The sequence below is a fragment of the Otolemur garnettii genome, unplaced genomic scaffold (assembly GCF_000181295.1).
Source record: "Otolemur garnettii isolate 467f Iridium unplaced genomic scaffold, OtoGar3 scaffold00004, whole genome shotgun sequence".
Lineage (NCBI taxonomy): Eukaryota > Metazoa > Chordata > Mammalia > Primates > Galagidae > Otolemur > Otolemur garnettii.
The window spans coordinates 26,390,458-26,408,169 of NW_003852399.1; the positions used below are offsets into that span (position 1 = coordinate 26,390,458).

The window sequence follows — 17,712 nt, forward strand, 5'->3', positions numbered from 1 at the left end:
AAAAAAAAAAAAAAAAGAGATTCTCTTGCCTCAGCCTCCCAAGTAGCTGGGACTATAGGCACCCACCACAACGCCTTTTTTGTTGTTGTTGTTGTTGTTGTTGTAGTTGTCATTGTTGCTTAGCAGGCCCGGGCCGAGTTTGAACCTGCCATTCTAGGTGTATGTGGCCGGCACCCTGCTGACTGAGCTATGGGCACTGCCCTCCTTTGGCTTTTCTGTATAAACACAGCACACTTAATTGGTGTCCTTAGTAAAAATTTCTGGAACCCTGTTTATGGTAGAATGGTAGCCCTCAAAAAGATAAGTTCACATCCTAATCACCAGGAACTTGTGAATGTTACTTTACTGGGGGAAAGGGTCTTTGCAGATGCAATTAAATTAAGGATCTTGAGATCAGATCATTCTGGATTTTCTAAGTAACCTCAAAATCCAGTGAGAAGTGTCCTTATAAGGGAAAAGCAGAGAGAAATTATAGAAGAGACAGAGACACAGAAGAAGAGGAAGCAATGTGGCCACAAAAGCAAAGATTGGAGTGATGTTGCATAAGCCAAGGAGTGCTTAGTGTCAAGAGAAGCTGGAAAAGGTACAGAATGGATTCTCCCATAGAGCTCCAGAAAGGAGCATGGTCCCATTGCATTTCAGACTTACAGCCTTTGGAACTATGGGAGAATAAATTTCTGTTGTCTTAAGCCACCCAGTTTGTGATAATTTGTTATAGCAACCACAAGAAATTAATATACAGACAGTAATCTTCAGTAAACCAAAAGTCTGTTTATCTTTTATATCATGCTTTGTGAATATCAGAGACCAGAATCCTTTCTTTAGAATTCATATGCTTTCTTAGAAATATCAGAGGAAGTGTTTTAATAGCCTTTAGTCTCAGTAGACTTAAAAAATAGATTATATCTTGTAAAATGCATTTTGTTATTTTTGCTTGTGTCATTACTTTCTTCTCTTAACTTGCCCCTTATTTGCTCTTTATATGTTTTTTAAGATAGAGTTGACCTTAGGGGTAGGGAATGAATAAAATACTAATAGGACTAGACTAACAGGTTTTGTCTTCTTAAAGTATAATTCCTAAGTATTTCTCCTTCCCCCCCCCTTTTTTTTTATCTCCTTTACTGAATTCTTCTCTTCTCTCCTACATCTTAATGTTGGAATGTCACAGTCTCTACTTTTTCCGTATTTACTTCCTTGGTGATTTTATCTATACTCATGATTTTACACACCATTCAACAACAATTCTCAAATTTTCATCTCTAGGCCAAACTATTTCCTGAACTCCAGGCTTGTTAAACAGGTATTTGGATGTACATCTCCACCTAAATATAAAATCATCTCAAATTTAAATGTCTGAGAATAAACTGCTGGTCTTGGCTACTTCTTTAAAATTGTCCTTTTCATAGCCTTCCCATTTCAGTTGATAGCATCTTCAGCCTTATGGTTACACAGGCCAAAATCCTTGTTACTCCATTAGGAAATCTTAACAGAACTGCCTTCAAATCATGCATCAAAACATATTCTCATCACCTTCACTGGTGAGCCATCATCATCTTTCTCCTACAATTACTGCCAGTCTTTAAATGTTCTCCATACTCTTATTCTTGACTTCCCCCATTTGTATTCTTACCAGAATGATCCTTTTAAACTGTACAGGTTCTAAACTATTGCTGTCATTTCAGAAGGCCCCAAAGTTTCCTTCTCACTTAGAGTAAAAGCCAGAGTCCTTACAGAGGCCTGTAATCCCATGTAACCTGGCCTCACACCTATCTCAAACATTCTTTGCCCTGCTTATTTCCTTTTGGCCACATTCTGGCTTCCTGACTATTCATTGAACATATCAGGAACATTCCTCCTTTAGGGCCTCTTCAGTGGCTGTTCTCTCTGTGCTGTGGATATTCTTTCCCCAGATTTCCGCATGGCTAATTCCTCCTTTATCTCCTTCAAATCTCTGCTTAAATGTTACCTTTTCAGTGAGACACTCACTGATCACCCTGTTTAAAATGGTACAGCATACATACACTAATCTCCTTTACTCTGCTTAACATTTTACCCACCTTGTAGCAAAGAATTACATTAAAATATTTAGATGAAGTATTTAGAAAACTGTAAACTTCTGTACAAAAGCATGCAGCATTTTTGAGCAATGCTTATTTATGATTGCCGACCTAGAATAATTTGTGGAGATAAGATAGGAGTTGGGCCTTGAAAAAAGGAGTAGGACTTTAGATTAGCAGAGAAATTTAAGAGAGTATTGCAACAAAGAAAAAGGCATAGGACAAGTCAGGGAGGTGAAACTATTTTGTTAAGATAGTTAACAGATAGTTAAATTTCTGTTGTCTAAGGAGATCATATTAACTATCTTAAGAACCCAAGATAGTGTATTTGGTCTAGGACAGATGGCTAGAGTGTGGGGTTTTTATGTAGAACAGTAGAGACTAAGGTTAGATTGTGGAGCGTTTCGAATGCCATGTGAAGTTTGAAATTTACTTCTTTCTGTGGGAAACTGATGCAAATTTGTAAGCAGACTTTAACAAAGAAGCTAATGTGATAATTCAGACACCAAGTGATTAATAAGGCTGAGTCTAGGAAGTAACATAGTAAAAAGAGCACTGAGATTTTGGCTTTGCCACATTAGCTATGTAGATAAATCTCATAATAGTTAAACCAGTGCTATGCAGTAGTACTTCCTGCAGTTCTAGATTGGTGCTGTCCAATATTGTAGCCAGTAGCCACATGTGAAAGTGGAGCAGAGCAATTGAAAGGTGGCTAATGCAACATTTCAGGAATTTAAATTTAAATTTAATAGCCTCATGTGGCTTGTGGTAATATATTAGATCTGGTATCTATAGTCTTCAGTTTTCTTGCTTATAAAATGTAGAGCAGTGATTTTCAACTGGTGCTCCCTGAGAGGATGTTAGGTGTGCTACAAAAATTTATAAAGATCATTTATTAAATTATTTTCAGAGAAGTTCAAAGCATAGTAAGTATATTCTTTTCTTTACTCTTTTTTTTTCTTTTTTTGCGACAGAGTCTCATTATGTTGCCCTCAGTGGAGTCCTGTGGCATCACAGCTCACAGCAACCTCAAACTCTTGGGCTTAAGTGAGCCTCTTGCCTCAGCCTCTCAAGTAGCTGGGACTATAGGCATCCGTCACAATGCCCAGCTGTTTTTTTGTTGTAGTTGTCATTGTTGTTTAGCAGGCCTGGGCCTGGTTCAAACCTGCCAGGCCCAGTGTATGTGGCTGGTGCCCTAACCACTGAGCTACGGGTGCTGAGCCTTATTCTTTCTTTTTAAATCAACATAATTAAAGTGTGCTCGGGAAGTTTAACTATAGGTTCAGGTGTGCTGTGAGATTAAAAAAAAAAAAAGATTGCAAAACACTAATTAGAATGCAAGTATCAGAAGAATAGGTTTTACAGCCATGGGAAGTGGGTAAAGTGTCGTGGTAAGGTTAAACAGGCCCCGCTATGAATGACTTGTAATTGCAAAATAGGTCCAGGGTTTGTAGCCTTTTCATTCTTTTGTATCTCAATGATTTATGATTATTTACCTGCTACGTAATTCCTACCTAGATTCTTCTGTTTTCTTTAGAAAGTACTCCCTTCTTTTCTTCCCTTATAAAGTTAACATTTCATTTATGTCTTAATTTTTACCTCATTTTGGGGGGACATGTTTAGAGAGAAGCTAATATCAATGCTGTATAGCCAAAGGAAAACAGCACATTTTGCTTATTATGCTTCCTATTTCCCAAGAGATATTGTTTCTTTTGAGAATTACTTTATAATTTGAAGAAAACTTTAAAAATAGGTTGTAGGACCTCTAGCAAACACTTCTTTCAATTTGTATTCTACCTCCTTTTGAACATACATCATAAAATCACATGCGTACAGTGATTTAGGTAACCAGAGGTCTTCCCTTCCCTTTGCCCATTGTATTCTTTAGGAGAAAGAGGCAAATGAGCTTCCAAAATTATAGAAACTTTCAGAAAAAGGGATTAGGATAAGATTAGCCCAATCACTTAATACTTCTAATTGTCCAAATAGTAGAATTAGATTAATTATAAAACTTCGTAAAATTCACTTTTTCAAGATAATATTCATTCCACTGCATTTACTAAGATAAAAGAGTATACTGATGCTTGAGAGAATTTGGAGACATTAAAAAAGAAAACAGAAATAAAAATTATTTATTCCAGAAAATCTTAATTATATAATTTAAACCACAGAGTAGTCTATTTATTAAAACTGTCTATATATTTGTATATTATCATAATCTCTTAGAACTCTAAGGGACCTTAGACACTATCTGGTCTTGATCACCTTAGTTTTCAAATATGGAAATTGAAATTCAAAAAAAGTAGACGGGCTTGATGAAGTTCTCATACTAGGTTAGCATTGCAAAGTTAGCATTTACCTTCTGTTGATCAGAATGTGTATTTTAACCAGTTGAAGATCTTTGATAGCAAGATACCTTTTCAAAAACCTATTTAAAAACGTACATGTCTCTGAGCACTTAATCATACCTGGCGTTTTGCACTCTGCTTTCCCTACCATTTCCCTATGGGTGTATTGATTGCTGCTGCTTATCAAAGAAGTCCTTGAATGAGCTAACCAAAGTTTTTTCAATCTTTTTATTGGGAAAATGGAATGAGTAATGCTTTTTCCTCTCTGCAGCAGCTTGCTTTTTGTGGTGGATTGAGTAATGAGTGTTATTAAAACCACCCAAGTACCATTCTATTAAACCCTCCAAATGAGAATGGGCTTAGATAGGTAAATGTGGCAGGTGCATGTTTGTGAAGCTGCTTAAGAAATATCTCTTTTGGGAGGCTTTGTGACATATGGGAATAGTTTATTCTGAACATTTAGTTTCTGTTTCTAGGAGATCATATTAACTATCTTAAGGATAGAACCCAAGATAGTGTATTTGGGTCTTGGTAAGCATTCATTTTCCAAAGAATTTGCTGGAAACCAGTGTTTGCCTACACTAACAATCTATTGAATTGTTGCTATCTCCCTCCATTTATAAGTAGTTGAGTTGAAAATATTTATTCCATTTTTAATATTAGAAAGATCACTTGAGTTAAGTTTGTACTAGCAACATAAACATAAGAAAACTGAAAACTTTATTTATATTTACCTTTGAGAAGTTTGTGTAACTTTAATGTATTTCAGACTCCCAAGTGGCTAACTAAACTATTCTAATTACATTGGAGAAGTCGGTTTCTGCACCAAACATTTGTTGTATTTTATTTATAATCTAATATATAATAACCCTTCTGACAGTTTTATTCAGTAAATGGTTTAGATACATTTGTACCATCTTCTCAGGTACTTACTGTACTTATAGCTAATATTTGTTAAGTCCTTGATATGTATGTCATGCTGAATTCTGCTGAATTCTTTATATGTTATTTGATTTAATCTTCATTTTATCTCTAATCTGTGGTACTATTCCTATTTTATTATTGAAGAGAATGAGTCTTAGTATTAATAATTTAACCCAGTGTCACAGAGCTAGTTAATATAAGTCTCAGAGGCTGAACTTGAACTCAAGATACACTGACTCCAAAGTGCATGTTTTACTTTCTTAATAAAGTATATTCTATCATTTCCCCATATTTGTGTAGCATTTTAAAAACTTTTCTCCCCAAGCTACTCTAAATTATATTAACAGTACCTCAGCTTATATCCCAACCTGTCTTGACCACCTTATTTTTAAGGTAGGTAAGATAAGTAAATGTGTCCATAACAGACAGTCCCAAAATCTCATGGTGGAACACAACCACTAGAGGACTCAAGTATCTAGATTCCTTCCATGTTGTGAGCCTTATTTGTCCCCTAAGTTGAGATAAGAGTCAACTACTGGAAGTACTACCTTTGGCCAGCTGTTGAGTAAAGAGAAAGAGATTAGAGGATGTTTGAAGGAATAATTTCAAGGGCCAGTCCTTTAAAGGATGTACTTTATTATATTCAGATTACACTGGCCAAGACTAATCACACAACCACACCTAGCTATAAGTGGAATGGAAAATTTCGTCCTCCTTTGTGCTCAGGAGGAAAATGAAACAAGCAAGCTTTATAACATCATCTCTACCACAGTAGTGTGTTCTCTGTTCTACATATGTTGCAAAGATGACATTATTGAAATAAAGCCATAAAACCACTTGGTAGAAATCATGAAACCAGGTTTCCTTACATATGCACATAATGGTCTCATGTTTCTGAGGAGACATTGAAATGATTGACACACACACATATCCATAATCAATTACCCTTTGACTATATAATATTGATTAACCTTTACTTGTATGATTTTTGTTTTCAATACATGGGATGGATTACTCCAGGAAGGCCATCTGTCCATATTGTTTATTTATTCCTGCATGATGAATCAGACATTTGTTTAGGGATAGAAGTTTTTAAACCTTTCTTCAAATTTAATTCTTGTGGAAAGAGCTGCCACTTCAAACTGGTACAGATATGAATATTGTCCTAATAATGTAAAGTAGTGAAAGCAGGAAAGACTGCAGAAATTGATGTTCTTTTATTGATGTTAACTTTTACTGACATCTTGGCAGTAGCAGTTCACCTTTTATGTTTGTATGTTACTAGAAAATACATACAGTCACAATTTAATATACAGTTTGAGATTTCATGGATTTCTCTCAAGCCAGCCCATGCATTAGATGTTATTTTAAGCATTTTATTTTCTAAAGGTTCATTATGACTGTTATATTTTTACTTTAACAGGCTGTGTGTTTGAGATGTTTAATATTTTATAGACAGTCTGTCTCCTTAATGTTATTTGAGTAGCAAGAATTATGCCCAAAGAATGCATTGGTATTTGGTATTTGTATTTGGCAGCTATACTGGGGAATAGATTTATTAAAGGAAAACATGGCATTTGCAAATTTGAGGTTGGCAAGTTAAAGAAGTCTTATAAGTAAGTATATAAATTGTGTATGATATAACTTAAAAATAAACTTAAACATTTAAATAACCTTTTGAGTAGTAGCAAACTTCATTATAATGAACTTTAATGATTTATCTCTGTTAACAAAAAGCCACATATGAAAATCCAAACAGTTTAGTGCCTCAAATTTTTTTTAATGATGCGGTTCAGATTTATAAAACTCTATTTATGGCTCCGTGCCTATAGCTCAGCAGCTAGGGCACCAGCCACATAATACTGGGGCTGGCAAGTTCAAACCCAGGCCAGGCCTGCCAAACAATGACAACTGCAACAACAAAAAAAGAATAGGGCAGTGCCTGTGGCTCAGTGGTTGGGATGCCGACCCCATGTACCGAGAGTGGCAGGTTCGAACCCGGCACTGGTCTAACTGCAACAAAAAAATAGCCGGGCATTGTGGTGGGTGCCTGTAGTCTCAGCTACTCGGGAGGCTGAGGCAAAAGCATCACCTAAGCCCAGGAATTGGAGGTTGCTGTGAGCGGTGTGACGCCACGGCACTGTACTGAGGGCGATAAAGTGAGACTCTATGTCTCTACAAAAAAAGAAAAAGAAAGAATAGCTGGGCATTGTGGCAGGTGCCTGTAGTCCCAGCTACTTAGGAGGCTGAGGCAAGAGAATCACTTAAGCCCAAGAGTTTGAGGTTACTGTGAGCTGTGATGCCACAGCACTCTACTGAGGGCAACACAGTAGGACTCTGTCTCAAGAAACAAAAAACTTGAAGGCTATGTTAACCAGTTTGATGAAAATATTCAAATTATATGTGAAAACACCACACTTTACCCCAGAATTACATTAATGTACATAGTTATTTAATAAAAAAAAAAACAAACAAACAAACAAAAAACTCTTACTTATTTTGGGCCAGAATTGACTGATGTAGAGATACAAGATTAACATAGCTGTGGGACACAGACACACCAAGGTTATGAAACTTTACTGAGTTGTTTCTACAGTGCTGCCAGCCTTAAGTGCACAGTGGCAAGTTCGTGAACTTAATTGTCGGGACTTGTACAACAACAGCTCTGATGGTCATTCCAGAAAAAAAGAGTTCCAATATTGCTTTGAAGGGTTGACTAGGTGCCGGCATCAGTACATAGCTTCCCAAGAGGAGTACTTCAAAGGTGGCCATAGTGATACTCAACAATGAGGTATATAGTCCTTTTTATAGGATCAGTTCTTAAACTTGTGAGACCTCATGTATTATTTCTAGTATATTACTTCTATTTGTAATCTGAGGATGGCTTATGATAATTATTTTTTGGTGGTCAACTATATTCAGTGGTACATAGCCATATTTAAATTTGATGAGGTGTGTATGTAGTGTGATTACAATACTACATATAGGAGATGCTAAAGAAAAAACAGATGCTTCCTTCCCTCAATATCTTAGAAACTTTTATTTAACACTAGAGTCAGAGCAGACCCAAAATAGTGAGTCAAGTTTTGAGATTTTCCTTCCCCCACTGTTTAGCTATAAATATTCGTTCCTAAAGTTACACACAGTGAACTAAATGAGCGTTCTCTATACTCTATCCTTTGGTTAGATAACTAGTGTTTTCTTTTTGTGCAACTTAAATTGTCTACCAAAGTGTTATGGTGTTAGAAAACCATTGTCATCATGAAAAATAGGGTGATGTCAAAAGCATTTATAGTCTATTGGGAAGAAAGTTTTAAAATGGATGATGATATATAATATTTGGTTACATTATGGGACTACTGTATATGCCCAAGTATAAATCAAGTTTTTTTCTTTAAAAATTTAGATCCTTGCACAGTTGTTCATATTACTGTTTGGAGAAGATAAGGCCTGAAATATCTGTTGAGTTCTTAGTTTAGATGCAATAAAGTGAAAGTTTCCTAGACCAGGGGCCTTGTTTATTTTGTTCACTGTTGTATATCTAGCACTTAGAAGAGTATCTGGCACATCATAGGCATATATTTGTTAAAAGAATAAATGAATTAAAAAAGAATAAATGGATACACAGGTTACTTGGAGCAGAAAGGCAAAAAGTTTAATAAATTTAATTATCCTTAGAAGACCATATAGTTGCAGGTGTTGAGTAATTCAAGAAAACCTTTAAAAGATTTTTTTTTTTTTTTTTTGAGACAGAGCCTCAAGCTGTTGCCCTGGGTAGAGTGCTGTGGTATCACGGCTCACAGCAACCTCCAACTCCTGGGTTTAAACAATTCTCTTGCCTCAGCCTCAGCAAGTAGCTGGGACTAGTACCCACCACAACGCCCAGCTGTTTTTTGGTTGCAGTTGTTGTTGTTTGGTGGGCCCAGGCTGGATTCTAACCTGCCAGCTCAGGTGTATGTGGCTGGCACCTTAGCCACTTTAGCCACAGGCGCCAAGCCTTAAAGATCATTTTTAAAAAGCGGCCAAGTACATGGTTGTCATGGTTGTATTGTGGAGATCATAGACACATACTTAGGATGAAATTTCCTGTGACAGCTTTCTATGCAAATTCAAGAATACCGTATCTCAGATCCTAGATGAATATATCCTTTGGAAAACTGCCACTTTTTTTTTTTTTTTTTAGACAGAGTCTTAAGTTTTGCCCTGGGTAGAGTGCTGTGGCATCACAGCTCACAGCAACCTCAAACTCTTGAACTTAAGCAGTTTTCTTGCTTCAGCCTCAGCAAGTAGCTGGGACTAGTACCTACCACAGTGCCCGGATATTTTTTTGTTGTAGTTGTTGTTGTTTGGCAGACCCAGGCTGGATTCAAACCTACCAGTTCCAGTGTATATGGCTGGCGCCCTAACCTCTTGAGCTATAGGTGCTCAGCCTGCCACATGGTTTTTTTAAAAAAAACAATTATACATCTTCCCCTGTGAGGAAAAGCCCATGTAGCACAGGGGCTGCCAGAGGTCATGCAGAAAGATAGTCTTAATTGGTTTGAGGTTCCAAAAATGGAGTTTGGGACTGCTAAAGTGGCTGGAAGTTAAGTGGATACATCTCAGAAAGGAGGCAGTTATAGTAGGATAGCCTGAAAAGTTTGTGGATAAATTCTTCTCAAATACATAGACGTTCCCTGAACTGTACACAATGGGAGTTCAATGGGAAGTAACGTTAGAAGACAGCAAAAGCTGAATAGAGATTTTAGCTGCTGCCCTCTGCAGGGGAGACAGAATTTGGTGTTTGATTCCCACTAAGGCAGAGGGACTTGGTAAACATTTGTAATTTCCACAGATGCATTCCAGAAGAGCATAAAACCAGGCCTCCACCATTCCAAGCTGATTAGCCACAGATTTAACTGCCAGGTGTAATCATCACTCTTCAGGAGAAGAGAAGATATTTCAGAGCCTTTACAACATATCTTCCGCAATATTCAGTTAATAATAAGCAATTACTAGACATGTGAAAATGCAGGAAAATACGGCACAATGTCAGGACTCCCCCCAAAAGAATAGGTAGCAGACTCTAAAATTAACAGAGTTAGTGGACAGACTTTAAAGCAACTATAATATTTTTAAGGAGTCAAAGAGGGGCTCGGCGCCTATAGCTCACCTGGCTAAGGCGCCAGCCACGTACACCTAAGGTGGCGAGTTCAAATCCCCAGCCGGGACCTGCCAAACAACAATGACGCCGGGCGTTGTGGCGGGTGCCTGTGGTCCCAGCTACTTGGGAGGCGGAGGCAAGAGACTCGCTTGAGCCCAGGAGTTGGAGGTTGCTGTGAGCTGTAATGCCACGGCACTCTACCCAGGGGGACAGCTTGAGGCTCTGTCCCAAAAAAAAAAAAAAAAAGGGAGTCAAAGAGGAAAATATGACCATAATAATCGAACAGATGGGTAATCTTAGCAAAGAAATGGAAACTGTAGAAAAGAGCAATTATATATTCTAGAACTGAAAAGTATGATATCTAAAATGAAAATTGCACTGGATTTACCAGCAAATTGAAGACGGTGGAGGAAAAAGTTGGTGAACTGACAATAGGTCAATAAAAATTTGCCAGTCTAAAGAATGGAGAAAAAAGATTGCAAAAAAATAAACAGAGCTTCAGTAGCCACTGAGACAAAATTGAACTTTCATGCAAATAATTACAATTTCAGAAGAAGAAAAAGTTTTCAGAAGGAGAGGAAAAAGACAATAGGGTAAAAAAGTAAGGAAATTATTCCCCCAAATTTCTTTATTAAGTTTAAATCAACTTCAAACCTAAGAAGTAAACCCCAAGCGGGATAAACACGAGGAGAACCATATCTAGCATTATCATAATCAAATTGCTGAACATCAGAGATAGGAAAAAATGTTGAATGCAGCCAAAGGAAAAAAAGATAATTACAGGGAATTAAAATGTCAGTGAAAGATGATTTATCAGGAATTATGGAGGCCAGAAGAAAATGTAATGACCTAATGTCCCAAAATGATAAAACTATCAACCGAGAATTCTATATTCATCAAAATTCTGTATGAAAAAATGAAGGCTGAGCATGGTGGCTCATGTGTGTAATCCTAGTATTTTGGGAGACTGAGGCAGGAGGATTGCTTGAGGCCAGGAGTTTGAGACTAGTCTTGACGACGTGGCCAAGACTCTCACCTCTATAAAAAGTTTAAAAATTAGCAAGGCACACTGGTGCCTACTTACTTGTAGTCCCAGCTACAAGGGATGTTGAGGCGGGAGGATTGCTTGAGCCTAGAAGCCCAAGGCTGTAGTAGCTGTAATTGTACCACTGTACCCACCCTAAGCAACAGAGCAAGGGGAAAAAAAGGTGAAATAAGAACATTTTTTTCAGATAAATATTGACAAAATTCATTGCTAAGAGACATACATATTAAAAAATGCTAAAGAGAGTTCTTGAGGCTAATGAGAAATGACACCAGGTGAAACTTGGATCCCTAAGAAGTAATGTAGAATACAAGAAGGTAAATATATTGACAAATAGGCTTCATCCTCTAAAAGGACTTTGTAAGCATATAACATGATGAAAGAATTTTAAAGTCCTGAAAGGATAAAGCTATCTTTTTGTAGATGTGACTAAAAATTTTAAACTCCGTACTTTAAAACATCATAAAATTAAAGGGCAAGTGTTTGGAGAAGGTAAATATTGAGTTTTTAAGAATCAAAACAGAACATTAATATTCCAGTGTAAAAAACATAAAAAAAATAAATTATAAAGGGAATAGTACATATGAACTAATTTTTAAATTGTTTAGATCAAAGAAAAGGAAATTGAAGTACTTAACTATTAAAATAGAAAAAGATACTGGTGAGAATTCAGGGAAATAATCCCCTTTCTGATGGGTGAGAGTATAAATTGGAACAAAACAATTTGGTATTCCTTTTCAAGAGAAGTCCATACCACCTATATATGGGAGATTCTTACACCAGAGGTGGCTTATCACAAGTGAGGGTGTCCTGAGAGCAGATCATTATTCAGTAACTGGTGTTGAGATAACTAGCCATTTAGAAAATATATTTTTTATTTCTCTTTACTCCTAACATTAAAATAAACTGAAAAGTTTCAAAGATTTAAGCAAAAAATAAAAATGAATTATAGAATTATCAAAAGAAAATATGAGGGAATTTTAAAAATATAATCATGGAAGAGGGCAAGGCTTTTCTAAGGTAGGTGTAGAAACCAAAAGTCATAAAAAGAAAAATAATGTGAATCTGAGCATGTAAAAATGTCTTGAAATTTTGTGCATTGGAAAACTGCCATATAATCAAATAGTTTTTTAAAAGATATTATTTGACACATGATAGTGAGGTTCCTTTACCTAGAAGTAGGTCTTACACATCAATAAGTACAAGTCCTGCAGTTAGATAGGAACATGGGCTTAGTTTACAGAAAGTGAAATGTAAATGAGTTGTAATGAGAAAATACTAAAAATGTTTTTCCCATCAAAGCAAAAAACCATTTGGTTTCCTAATCTCACAAATATATAGCCCTTAAAACTAAAATTTCGTTTATTCCTTATCTTCTTCCATCCTCTCAACATAAGCATGTGCTGAAGAAGTTAGTAGCCTGTTAGCTTTTGTAATGTACAACACTTTATTTAAAATAGAGAATTTATGTCTTCTTTGTTTTCTTTGATGACTCTTATCCTTGAGTGTAGGATAGATAGCTTCAGGCTTCAGTAGTAACCAAATTAGTGATCAATAGAAACTGATGGGAATTCTCTGTACCTATTCCTGCTTCACTTAAAAAAACAAGCAAACAAACAAACAAAAAAAACATGGTGGCTCAAAGGAGTAGGGCACGGGGCCCCATATACCAGGAGGTGGCAGGTTCAAACCCGCCCCGGGCCAAAAACTGCAAAAAACTTTCTATTTTCTTCCACAGTGCTAGTTAATGCATGCTACTTTTACCAGTCTGTGAAAATTAGGTCAACTTAAGAAGATGGTCAACGTAGGGAGGTGATTGACTGTTGAGATTCTACTGTATTTAACCGTATAATGAGATTTCTTCTCAGGAAGTAAATTGTTTTTTCCTCTCTAAACATTTTGCCCAGGCTTCTCCATTTCTACAGGACCCTCTAGTGAGTCATAAGTTGTTTAGGCACATGGGTGGCTATTAGATGCTTTTAAAGTGTTTGTGGTTATGAGATGTTGACTGGTACAGTATTTCAAATGTATCATTCTTGAAGTTGTATCATGTGAAGATACTTAACATATTTTATGAATCTTGTAACACTTGTGGGTAAAAGGTTATTTTTACAGTTAAGGCTATATAGTAAAACTATATGGCTTGATAAGGATCACAGAGCAGTAGCGACCCCAAAGCATCATTTATTTGGTTAATAAGTGTTAGGGACCGGCTATGAGGTTCACGTTGTGTAAGGGACTAGGAAAGTGTAAACTTATCTTCCATTCCATTTCAGTTCACGCTTGGCACTGTGCCTGGTTTTGTTAGGCACTTTAATAAACATACCAATTTCACATCATTCTTATAACATCTATTTAAAGTGAGTGGTATATCCATATTTTGTGGTGGAGATTACAGGCTTGGGAATGTACTTTATCTAGGAAATTATAAGTGTCTGAGCCAGGTCTTCTGACTCCCAAGTTCTCTTATTTACATATCCAATACTGCATGTTTTTTGTTTACACTTCCAGATTGTCTTCATCCACCTTTCTCTGCTTTGCTTTGTGCCCCAGGAACTTGACCTCTAAAGACTGTCTTAGAGGCAGTTAGCTTCTAGTTGAATTTAGCCAATGTGAGGCGCTGGCAGGATATTAAGAGAGCTATGGCCGGCACGGTGGCTCACGCCTGTAATCCCAGCACTGTGGGAGGCTGAGGAGGTAGAATCGCTGGAGCTCAGGAGTTCGAGACTCACCTGAGCAAAAGTGAGACCCCGACTCATGAAAAAAATGGAAAAACCCAGCCGGGCACCGCAGTGAGCGCCTATAATCCCAGCGGCTTCCTGAGGCTGAGGCAGCGGGATGCCCACAAGCCAGGAGTCGGAGGTTGCAGTGAACTACCAAGCCTCTGCACTCTGCTCAAGAACACAGGGTGGGACTCTGTCTCGAAAAAAAAAAGAGAGAGAGAGAGAGCTATGTGCTATTGGGCAGTCCCTCTACAGTAATTCTTACAGCCCCTTCATTCCCAGGGATGACAGGAACGTCCTGAGTTTATCCCTGCTGTGCCTGTGTAAATACACCCTTTAGTTACCTCTTTAATGTTTAGATGCACTAATGTGAAAAAAGAAAGAATGCTTTATTTTTTGCCAGGACCCTAATTGATAACATACAGCTTTTTATAAAACATGGGCTACTACAGTCATGTACCATGAACCATGGTAGGTTTAAATATGTTTAGATATACAGATACTTGTGTTACAGCACATTATTCAGTACAGTAACATGCTGTACGGGTTTGTAACCTAGAACCAATAGGCTATGCCATGTAGCTAGCAATGTAGTAGGCTCTACCATCTAGGTTTGTGTAAGTACATTCTGTGATGTTTGCACAATGAAGAAATCACCTAATAACTCATTTCTCAGAATATATCCTAGTCATTAAGTGTTAGATTGCCTATGTTTATAGAGATTGAGCTTTCTGTTCTTGGCTATTCTGTGTTTGTAAGTTGAGTATTTAAAATCTGGGTTACATTTTTATTTAAGACAATATTGTAATTGTTGGTTAGATGTTTCAGCTGGACTGTTCAACTTTTGTAATTTTTACAAAGTATAAAAAAAAAGCAGGCACCAAATTAAATTACTTTATAAGGACTCAATACAAGGTTACCAGCATTTTTACTAGATCTTTGGTCCAAGAGATTTTGATTCATGTGGTAGAAAAATCTTTGTTTTGGGCCATTACTATTTCTTAGTTTCTCATACATTTCTAAAGAGGTAGAAAAAAGAAAGAACCAAGAAGTCTTGACTTTTAAAGTCTTGACTTTAAAACACTATGGACTGGAGACAGGTAGGTAGGCAGGTTCAGGTCTTCTTCTCTTCAATTGAAGTACATGAAAAGGTCAGGAGTGGGGCTTGCCTGTGATCAGACTAATTCTCCAACCAGATTCTTTAGGGGAAGTGAAAGTGTGTAGCAGCAATTGGCAGGGAGTCTTAGATTACTAGTTGGAATTGTACTAGACTGGGAAAGAGAAGGGAAAAGTGGGACATTTCTAATGGCTTAATTAACAGGTGACTGGAGTTTTTATGCCATTGCTCTTAGAGAAAAATGTCTTTTATGATTTTAGTTATCTAGTTGAAAATACATAATTGGGAGTCTACTTCTATTTTACTATTCTATTTCAGTAACCAAACTTTTCTATTGTAGAATCTTTGATTTTTGAATCCATACTTTTATTTTAGGGGAAAAGGATCCCACTAAGCCCTTAGCCATAACATTAGGGAGGCTTTCTTAGTGTTCTCCAGAGAAATAAACCAATAGGATATATGTAGATACATAGGTGTTTATTATCAAGAATTGGCTCACACAATTATGGAGCCAGAGAAGTCCCATGGTCTGCTGTCTACAAGCTGGAGGCCCAGGAAAGCTGGTGAGATTTCCATTCAAACCCAATGTGCCCTGAGAACCAGGGGAATTAGTGGTATGAGTCCCAGTCTGAGTTCAAAGGCCTCAGGAGCACTTGGGCAGGAATAGATGGTTGTCTCAGCTCAAGCAGAAAGGTCACCCTTCCTCTGTCTTTTTATTCTATTCAGGCTTTCAGTGGATTAGACAATTGCCCACTTGCATTGGTGAAAGCTGTCTTTTTATTCATTTTACCTATTTAGATGCTGATGATCTCTTCTAGAAATACCCACAAAGACACAGAATATTTTACCAGCTAATCTTGGTATTCCTTTGTCCAGTCAAGTTGACAGATAAAACTAACCATCACAGAGACCAAACTAAGTTACTTTTTTCTCTTCGCTGCTTTCATCCCCTTATTAATGCATTGTAGCTTGACAGATTCTCATGATAGTAAATTTATATAAAGAGTTTCCAAGACTGGGGACTATTAGGAGTTGAAATTTTATATGATGTCATCAAGTGCATTTACTATCATTTGTTCCTGTTCCTTTCATCATCTGTTCCCATTCCAAAACAGTGTCAACTATTGTTATACCATGTAAACAATTACCTATTTACACTGTATTCTATATTTAATCCCATAGTTCTCATTATTTGTGTTTGCTGACCTAGTCTGAACTAATTAGACTTTAAAAATGCATGTATATGTGCGTATGTGTGTGTGTGTATATATATGTATGTATTTATATGCCTAGAAGGTATGACATTGAAATGAGACTGATACTTTCTGAGTCTTTGTTTTTCCATCTCCAAAATGAGAATAATGAAAAAATTTATAAGTAGTTGATGATGAAAACTTATAAATTGTATATCATTGAGGAGAAGGTGGTATGATATGGCCACATCTCTGGGGTGGTGATATGAAATATTGATTATATCTTCTGAATCTGCTGTCACATAGGTCTTTTGTTAATCTTGTTCAGATGGCTTGCAACATGGCTGCTTCTAAGGTGAATTCCATATCAACCTATATTTTGTCATAATCCCCTAAACACTCCCTCTAAATTTAGTAAAAATTGACTGGGCTATTTTTAAGAGTGGTAACAGAGACATATATAGACAAATTAAAATTAAGTTTAAGTTTATAATTACTAGTTTTAGGATAGAATTACTAGTTTTTAGGTTATACATTTAAGATAGGGACCATGTCTCTTGGTAATGTTGATAACAAAGTTCTTGTGATTGAGCTATTCACAACTCCTGTTAGTCATGTGCATGTGCTTATAGATACTTACTAGGATTGTTTCTACAGAGGATAATCATTAAATTATGTGGGTTTTTAAAAAAAATTTTTTAAGAGACAGGGTCTAACTATGTTGCCTATCTATACCGTGATATGATCACAGCTTACCACAGCCTCAAATGCTTGGGTTCAAGAGATTCTCCTGTCTCAGCTTCTCGAATAGCGAGGACTACAGATAAATTCCACCATGCCCAGCTGATTTAAAAAAAAAAAATTTTAAAGACAGGGTCTTGCTGTGTTGCCCAGGCAGGTCTCAAACTCTTGGCGTCAAGTGATCCTTCTGCCTCAGCCTCCCAGAGTGCTAGGATTATAGGCATGAGCTGTAGGTTAAGTTCCCTTTCTTATACCTTTGTTATAAATCAAGTATCGTATATATATATGTGGGATTTTTTTCTGTACTATGTTCTGTTCCATTGGTCTTTGTATCCGTTCTGTAACAGCACACTGTCTTAATTACTGCAACTTTATAATAAGTCATTATTTCTGGCAGTCCTAAGAGCCCTTCCCTTCACTT

General features: G+C 36.8%; 1 protein-coding gene across 1 annotated transcript in view; it reads left to right on the top strand.

Annotated features, from left to right (window-relative positions):
- RNF19A (ring finger protein 19A, RBR E3 ubiquitin protein ligase) overlaps positions 1–17,712 on the top strand; it is a 53,354-nt gene that overhangs the window by 6,505 nt on the left and 29,137 nt on the right. The window lies entirely within an intron of this gene.